Source organism: Leptodactylus fuscus, chromosome 5, assembly GCF_031893055.1.
Source record: "Leptodactylus fuscus isolate aLepFus1 chromosome 5, aLepFus1.hap2, whole genome shotgun sequence".
Lineage (NCBI taxonomy): Eukaryota > Metazoa > Chordata > Amphibia > Anura > Leptodactylidae > Leptodactylus > Leptodactylus fuscus.
In genome coordinates this window covers 139,331,898-139,341,408 of record NC_134269.1, presented here as the reverse complement: position 1 = coordinate 139,341,408, position 9,511 = coordinate 139,331,898, and positions in this window count along the sequence as shown.

Here is a 9,511-nt window from a genome sequence, read left to right as displayed (position 1 = left end):
AGTCTATTGTGCCACTGTGGGGCATAATATAGGCCGCAGGGGCTGCTGTCATATATATATATATATATATATATATATATATACTGTATATATATATATATATGGGTTGGATGTGTGGAGAAGTGAGGAGTCAAAGATGTCTGTGTTTCAAACTTTACAGAGTCAAGTCTCAGCTGGAAGAAGTGGTCATGGCGGTCCAAAGGGAAGAGACGGGAAATGTGGGAAGACGTCTCCTGTGAGTATTAATGCACAAAATATCACATTGCATTGTATTTATTGTAATGTTGTAATTCATTGTAATGGTACTGCTAGCACCCCCAATCCCCTCGCTGTCTGAGGCGGACGATCAAAAGATGAACAAGCCCCCCCCCCCCACCGAACTCAATACGGGGGGGGGGGTCTTTTGATTAGCCGCCTAAGGCAGCAGAGAGGCTAGGTTCACCGCTGCATACAAGCTATGACAAAAATCACAATGTTTTGCACAGAAAGTCAGAAAATTTATGCAAAAAAATTGACACAAGTTTTGTACCATTTACTCTGCAAATGGTATAGAAATTATGTAGTACAGTTACATTTACGGTGCCAAAAATTATACCGGAAATCTATGCCAGCAAGGTGCTACCATAGATTTCTGTTTAGGTGCATAGAACACTTTTCTTTCTACTATATGCCTCTGCATAGAATAGCATAGTCTAATACACTATTCAATGTAGCCACAAAAATAGGTCAAAGCATGCCATGTGGCAAAAGGACACTTTGTGAAACTGACCCTTTGTTCACATCTGCATTTGCTAATCCATTCAGGGAGTCAGCATGTGGACCCCCCAAACGGACTACCAAACGGATTTGCAAGCGCTGTGCAGTAAAAGCACACGGACCCCATAGACTATAATGGGGTCCGTGTGCTTGCCGCTCGATGCCCAGTTTACATATACAATGTAGCATTAGACTTGACTGTTCCTTTAAGATCTTAAAGACATGAATTCATGGCTGAACATACTTGAATCCCTCTCTGGATGAATAAACAATTGAAGTGATTAATTTACTTGACTACATTTTCATTTAAAGCTTCAGAAAAAAAAGACAAATCAGAGCATTCACAATCTTGGCAAGAAAAAGCTTCATTTTACCAGCTCTCTACCCGCTTTACAAAATCAATCCTTTAATTTGTTCTGAGAGTCTTATTCCCTTTTATGTAATTTATTATTTCAACCCCTTATGACATGGATTTCTTTAATATATATTAAAAAATATGGAACTGGGATTCAGCAAAACATGAATAAAGTGTAGTCTGACACATTTCCATTTGTAGTTAATAAAAGATATTAGGTGTTTTATTTCAGTCTAAGACATTATTTTCAGTGGACACCACTGGGATAAACTCTGGATGTTTGCTTTCCACTGACAGTAGATGGTATAGTATAGAGAGAGAATTACACATTGAAGTCTCTGGAGATCAGGGATGTATTTTCATTTTTCAAGTAATAGCACATTCATGTCCATTGTGAACAATAAGTGTTTGCAAGTATTAAAGTATCAAATGTCTCATTTTTCATGTTCTAATATTACATCTATTGCTTTTTATTAGTTCATGTATAAAATGTTCCTTTTTGTTTAATTACAATGTGACCTCACAATATTCTTCGGTGCATAAATTGCAGGCTTTATGCACATTATTACTTATATATTGTATTATCTGCTTTCCAACTCTAGTTCATAACATGTACTCTGCCAATTTTAAAGAGTTATGGCAAGAGTGCCACTTAATACCTATGTACAACATAGGCGATAAGTCTGAATGGTGGTAATGTGGGCACTGAGACCCCCATTCATCATGAGATCAGGGATCCCTTGTAGTCAAAGCTATATGAAACAATGGCCACTTCCCTCTATGGGACTGTCAGGAATACCTGAGTGCTGTATTTGTTTTCTCTCAGACAGACCCATATAGATGAACAGAATGTAATGGCTGTGTGTCTGCACACCGATTCTTCATGCAAATAGGGTTACAAGGGATACCCCATTGCATGATTGTAAGTAAACCCACTGACACTTACCAACTATCTTGTGTGAGAGAGTGAAGGGTGTGGTCTGGGAAGACAGGTACATTCCAGCCAGGCACCTAAAGGGTGTATGGTAAAGGTTCACACCAGGGAGGTCAGCTGACTAATCAGGCCCTAATAACAGTCTGAGGGGGGATTCACACGGAGTAACACTGGGCGTGTATCACAACCGTACATGCCGGCGTTACGGCAGACTGCCGAACACTTCCCATTCACTTCAATGGGAGTGCTCGTAACAGCGGCATTTACGAGCGCTCCCATTGAAGTGAATGGGAAGTGTTCGGGAGCCTGCCGTAATGCCGGCGTGTACGGCTGTGATACATGCCCGGCGTTACTCCGTGTGAATGCCCCCTAAGTGTGAAGACTAGCAGTGTGGCACCACACTGACAGAGCTGATCTCTCCATACCAAACCTACAGAGCAGGTACTGTGCCACCCGTTGTTGCCAAGGTGAGAGACTGGTAGCCAGTCTCCTGTATAGTCAGGGAAAAGTGTTCCTATGTGTAAGTCAGTTCTCAGTCGAGAAGCTGTTTGTTTTGGTTATTTGTGCCTTTGCAAAGGCAGTGTATGCACTACAAGTGAATAAAGCCTGAACTTGTGTGCAACCCAGTGTCTGTGTCCCTGATTCCTGCACTGCTACAAGCATCTACCTGAGCGAATCCCCATACTTGCGATAGGTGAAAATTGTAATTTTGGCACCACCCATTTAATCTTGGACTGGAAGCCGTCTTCCATAACTGTACCAGATTTTACGGATTCACATTTCATCATTGATCAGTGCTCATTAGGGGGCAAAAATCAGTCCTGCTAAAGGACACTTAAGTCTGTTCAATGGCTAAATTTTGTGGTCTCTAAGATACAAAAGTGATGTCATTTGATTGACAGTTTAAGGCAAGAAGAGCACCTTAAAGGGGCTCTATCAGCATGATTTTACGGTGCCTGAATAGCCTTTTTAAAGGCTACTCACGCAAAATCATGCTGGTAGAGCCCCTTTAAATCATCACATTGTGTTCTGTTTCTGAGAAACAATATTGCTTTATAACTTAACCAAAAGTAATTTTTTTTGGCATGGAACATTTTTTTTTAAATCAATATAGGTCTAAATTTTCTGAACCAAGCTCAGTTTTTCCAATACAGAGCTTCATAGTACAGTTAAAGAGCTAAAGTACCACTTTCAGGCTAAGGCCCCATGTTGTGGAAACGCTGCTTATTTTGTTGTGTTTTTTTTTAGCCAAATCCTACACTGGCTACAAAAGGAATGGGAAATATAAAGGAAGCTATACCACTACCTTCTGCTCAATCCACTCCTGACCTTAGCTAAAAAAAAAAAAACGCAAGAGAATCTGCAACAAAAAAGCTGCTTTTCCACAATATGGGGCCTCAGCCTCAGTAAATGGCCATTTACACAGTAAGCTCGTGTAAGCGGCCCCAAGAAAATGTCCGCGGGCATGCACAGTCGGCTCTGCCTGAAGCCCGATGGAAGAGCAGACTGCGCACGCCTAGAAGTTTAAAACCCAGTATGAAAGAAGACATGAAGAAAGGCGTTCCAGATGAAAATAGAGGCATTGCTAGAGATTTCTCTCGCACCATTGGAGACACCACCAGAGCTGTTTGACCGCTGGGGCCCGCCCCCAGTGCTGCGAAAGAACTCATTTGTATACAGAAGAAAACCGCGATTTCTACCAAATGGAGGCGTGGAGAAGACATCTAAAAGTAGGAGAAAAATAGACTTTCTTCAGGCTATTCCTACGTGTTAGGGGAAAAAAAATGGGATTCTAAGGATTGGATCCCTTTAACAGACCGAGAGATATTGTAAACTATAGTAAAATAAATGAATAAAATGCATCTTTTATTTCATGTATGTGAAAAGCAGGCGTGTAAATAAGCCCTTATTCTTCCAAAACTGTATCCTAGGACTTTGCTTTACATTGAGCTTATTAATAACATGGTATGCAATAGGCGCCCTCTAGTGGTGTGTCTTTTGATGAAGCAATAAGTGTAATTAAAATGAGCTCAACGTTTTACAAACTAGTAAATGACACTAAAAAGCTTTATATACTAACAACTAGCCACAGCATTCTCAGAACCCCTGACCTATGATCTTGGTATAGCCGTCCTCTTGTCACCAACAGATGAACTATACTAGTGTCACATACAGTCAATTGACTTAAAAATGTATTTGGATCAACCAGAATAAACGATTTTAACAAGAGCCATATTTAATAATAGATAAAGCAGAAACAGTGATACCCATCTTGTCATCACTAGGGACGGGAGGAGACAGGAAGTATTGAAAACACATAATAAATATGTTGCATGGCATGTAGGCCAGTTTTATAGCAAGAATTAAGCAAGAATACTAGTGCATTCAGTTTAGTAAATCTCCCAAAAATATTATACAGTAGTACCAGGTTTTCAAGCAGAGCAGCCACTGCGAACCTGCCTACACCAACTTGTTCATAGAGATTAAGTATCGCTGGCTTAATAGGTGATTACTAAAAATACAATCCTTTAAATATGGGGTAACTTGCAGATCTGTGGTGGTCGATCATGACAATTGGGGTGTTTTGCACATCAGTTTGAATGGAGTAACTAAATGTGCATTGGAAGTACTGTACTTTGTCTATCTATGGCAGTTCCCATTGTTGAGGGCTCAAAACCCCCGAGATATGTTGTCGTAGGCCTAATTAAGAGTTGGAATATATCGAGCTCGGGAAACAGAAAGTCAGACACCTGGGTATCTTGAATAGAATGTTTCACTTTATTGTTCAGCAGCGCAGGATTATAAAGGAAGCATATTTGCATAAAGGTCACATGACCCGACATCTAAATATGGTCTCATGGATCCGGTAACACGTAGCATATATTTTCACATATATATAATCTTCAACTCAACATCTGTCAACTTATGTGACAGTTAGCAGAACATCCTTGATAAACACAAAATGTTACATATACCACAGTACTGAGCATCAACGGTCACGTACACCACAACACCTCATATCTACAGTTTTTAGAATGATAACAGATTACGTCTAACCAATGAAATCGTCCAAGCCTGAGGGAGCCTCTGCTTGGGATAACTCATCCTTAATAATACTGGATAGGCCCTTACGAAAAAGAGGAAGCTGTGCCTTACTGTTCCAGGTTGTATCCACAGCCCATCTTTGGAATTCCACAGCATAGTCAGTAACAGAGCGCCTGCCCTGACGTAAAGTTAGAATGGCAGCTTCAGCTGTAGCATATCGATTAGGGTCATCAAACATTAGATTCATAGCGGTAAGGAAATCGTCCAATTTGTCCAAGATGGGATCTTCAGTCTCAATGAAAGGGTTGGCCCAAGCTATGGCTTTATGAGTCAGGAGCATGATAATACCCAGCACTTTGGAACGATCGGTTGGAAACTGGCTAGCATGGGCATTAAAATATAAATGGCATTGGTTTATGAAGCCACGGTACTTGTCACGTTCACCGCCGAATCTAAAAGGTGGTAACTTAGGAATGGGAGTGGGAGTGGGAACTGGTGCCTGCGCCTCCAATTGTGCGGTGCGGTTACGTAGTTCCTGAATTGCTTGCCCAAACACCTGGGTATTATGGTTAGATTGTCCCTCCATTGCATCAATCTTTGCTTTTAAAGCCTGCATCTCAATTTGCATAGAGGTAGTCAGATTGTATAGTTTCTTGAAACGTACCTCCAAACTCTCTGAACCAGCGGTCTCCGTCATCATGGCCTGAGTATTCTGTCACAATACCCTTACTAGTAGTCTAGAGACCAAATGGCTGGAAACAGGGAGTATAACAATATCAATGCACAGATAGACTTACAGTCCGTTCAATGGAAGGTAGGGAGGCTTGGCCGGAAGCAGCGGTCCTATTATTAGTAGGAGGGCTTGCTGGAGGCAGTGGTTCCACGGCTCCTATGGATCAGGTGGATAGCAAGGTCTTTTAATAGAAGGAGGACTTGCTGGGGCCAGTAGTTTCACGGCTCCTATGGACCAGGTGGATGGCAAGTCTTTGGTAGCAGGAGGACTTGCTGGGGATAGCAGTTAGAGGTAGCAACCAATTTGGCAGGTGAATAACCAACTTGGAACAGTCAGTCAGAGCTTGAGGAACTGGGTAGAAGACAGACTTCTGGAACCAATACTCAGGCAACAGGGTAATCACAACACACATGTTAAATAATCAAGAATCAGGAAACCAGGGTAAGTCACAGGCAGGAAACACAAAAAACTCCATCTTGACTGCTGGCAAAAAAAGAGTTCAACAAAACAAGATCCTGACACTGAGGTCCTCCGGGCCAGCCTCCAAAATCGGTCGGTGAGTGGATCAGTACACTATCGGCTGCACATCAAACGATTATCGGTGCCCCACATTTGGGCTGCCAATTTCTGTTGAGGGCTCAAAACCCCCGAGATATGTTGCCGTAGGCCTAATTAAGAGTTGGAATATATCGAGCTCGGGAAACAGACAGACACCTGGGTATCTTGAATAGAATATTTCACTTTATTGTTCAGCAGCGCAGGATTATAAAGGAAGCATATTTGCATAAAGGTCACATGATCCGACATCTAAATATGGTCTCATGGATCCGGTAACGTACCATATATTTTCACATACATACATATATATATTATATATATATATATATATATATATATATATATATATATATATATATTCAACTCAACATCTGTCAACTTATGTGACAGTTAGCAGAACATCCTTGATAAGCACAAAATGTTACATATACCAGAGTACTGAGCATCAACGGTCACGTACACCACAACACCTCGTATCTTCAGTTTTTAGAATGATAACAGATTACGTCTAACCACTGGCATGCAGCTATCTATAGATCAGCAGAATGAGTCTAACTGCTAGCGTGCAGTCTGAGACTTGTGGTTTTGCTGTCCAACTGACTTTTACTATATTGTCTTTTAATGAAAGAGCAAGCTTATTTTAACCCTTACATCGTGGAAATGAATGGAATACTAGTGCACATTTCCAAGCTACCACCAATTTCCAAGCTTTCCAATTAAAATAACAGGTCACCCAAGGCAACCCTACACTTTCAGCAAGTCCCAACTTAGGACCTAAAGTTAAACATATATACACACATGTGCCTTCAAAATGTATCAGTGTGGTGATGGTTTTTGTATGGTTTTCTGACATAAAAATGTTGGTGATGAGAAAATCAGTATGACTTCATGGGGATAGCTAGATCCCTCAGGCTGGGGCCCCATGTTGCAAAATGCAGCCTTTACAGTACCTGAAAAGTGGGTGGAATTCTGGCTAATCCCATCCACACATTGCAGAAAAAAATTGTAGTGAAAAATCTGCGTTTAACAAAAACATCCTCTTTTTGAAAATCGCAGAATGTCAATTACACCTGCTGGAGTTTTCCATAAAACCCCGATTTTATAATCTGCCACATGGACTCTCAATAAAATCATTGGTAAGCAGATTTCACAGGATTTTGGGGTGAGATATGCATAGAATCCACATGTAAAATACTCTGTGTGGACAAAGCCTTATTTAATTACACCCGCAGTTTTTCTCTGGCCATGAATTCATCATTCTACCTTGTAATATCATAGTCCTAGCAAAGGTCCAGTAATTGTATGGACATAAGTAAACTATAAAAGGAGTTGTCTTACACTACATATTGAAAATCACTTTTTGTATTTGCGCTGTATAAAAATGAAATAAATTACACTGGGATATTTTGCTGAAGTTAAAAAGCAAATGAACATACAAATGGAAAACTCTTTCCATAGCTCAGGATAATCTGTAAAATGTTGTGCTACAAGAACAGTCCATTGTGAATAGAAAGCCTGGCAGCCTGAACAAAAGAATTGTCTGCAGACAGAACTAAGTCAACATGACCTGATGTCCTAAACTAGAATTAGTTGGTTATATACCAGAGAATGGTAGTGCTGGAATGACTTATCAATATTTTAGAAGCAAGAGTGTAATGTTTATTGTGGGATTCTGCTCCAAGGGGACATTTGTAATCATGCAAATGATAACTTCCTTAAATACGTCCAAATTTTTTCATTTTTGCCTATTAGTAATTTAGTAGTTGGAACTTTAGTACTGGTAACTATCTCACATAGAGCCGCTTCTTTGCAGAACAGTCTCTATTCAGGACCTCTGTTGATTCACATGATTGGTAGTCTAACTCACCAATTCATACATGCTCTTTGGATAAAACAGAAAGCCAATTTCTCTATGCAGGTTGATGTGAGTCTCTAAGGTGCAGGTAGAAACAGCTGTCCTGTCCACTGAAAGAGCATATATGAATCAGTGATCTTATGACTTAAACAGGACCTTTTATCACCTCTGCCAAGTCCAGCTTTTTGCATCACTTAATAGGTGCTGTGCCACTGTTTTCAAAACAGTTGGAATTTTTTTCTGCAGTCCCCACCATTCCTGAGCAATAAGTGCCATTATTTTTTGTGCCTCATATGCTATTTAGGTTCTGTCAAGTGGGTGGTGTTAGGCAGGAGCAGACAAAGGGGTGTGACACTGATATTGTCCATCTCTGATTGGTGCCCTGAATCAAACCCCTTCTATGCTCCTGTCTGACACTGTACTCCTGGCACTATAGAGCCCAAGTAGCATATGAGGCACCAAAACTAACAGCATTGATCACTCAGGAATGATGGGGGCTAGTGAAAAAAATTCCAACTGTGCTGAAATTAGTGGAGCGGCATCTAAAAACAGATGCTAAACAGTGTTGGTGGAGGTAGTGAAATGTATTCTTTAAAATAGATCACTGCACAGAGTATACATAGCATCCTGCATAGAAAAAGTAATTGGGTCACACGTAAGAATCCCCTCTTCATGGGTCTTACAAGATTCTAAATAACACATGAGGAGTTAATGAATCATAGAAAAGAGATGGGGCTTTTCCTGTCCTTGTTGATTATGGGTTTAGTGACCAGTATCCACAGTGGGACTCACTTTGATCTTTAATATTCAGCCTTTTGCTATATGTATGCTCCTGGGTTGTCCTATATACTGCATTTAACAAGCCTTTTAGCCAAGCAAAACAGATGCACATTAGCAGATATAAAAGATTATTAGTCCAATTTTTTATTATGCACAAATTGTGCAGATAATAAAACTCAAAGTCCTGTACTTCTAACCAGACATTGTGGACTCAGCTCAAACATGCCATCCTTCTCCTCCCGACCAACCCACTACACTGCTCTCTGGCAGCTATAATTACATTAATGGAAGCACACACTTGGGGCACCAGGTGTCATGACCTTATTATTTGTGTATGTTGGTGTGTGTGTCGGTTGGGGATTTGATCCGGGCTCCTGTGTTCTGCTGGGGGTTTCTTTGCCACTGGACCATCGGTTTTGGTATTTGGTGTCAGTCCTCTGAGCATACTTGAGGTTCCAGGAATCGAACCTCAGGTGTTAATTATTGCCATCAACC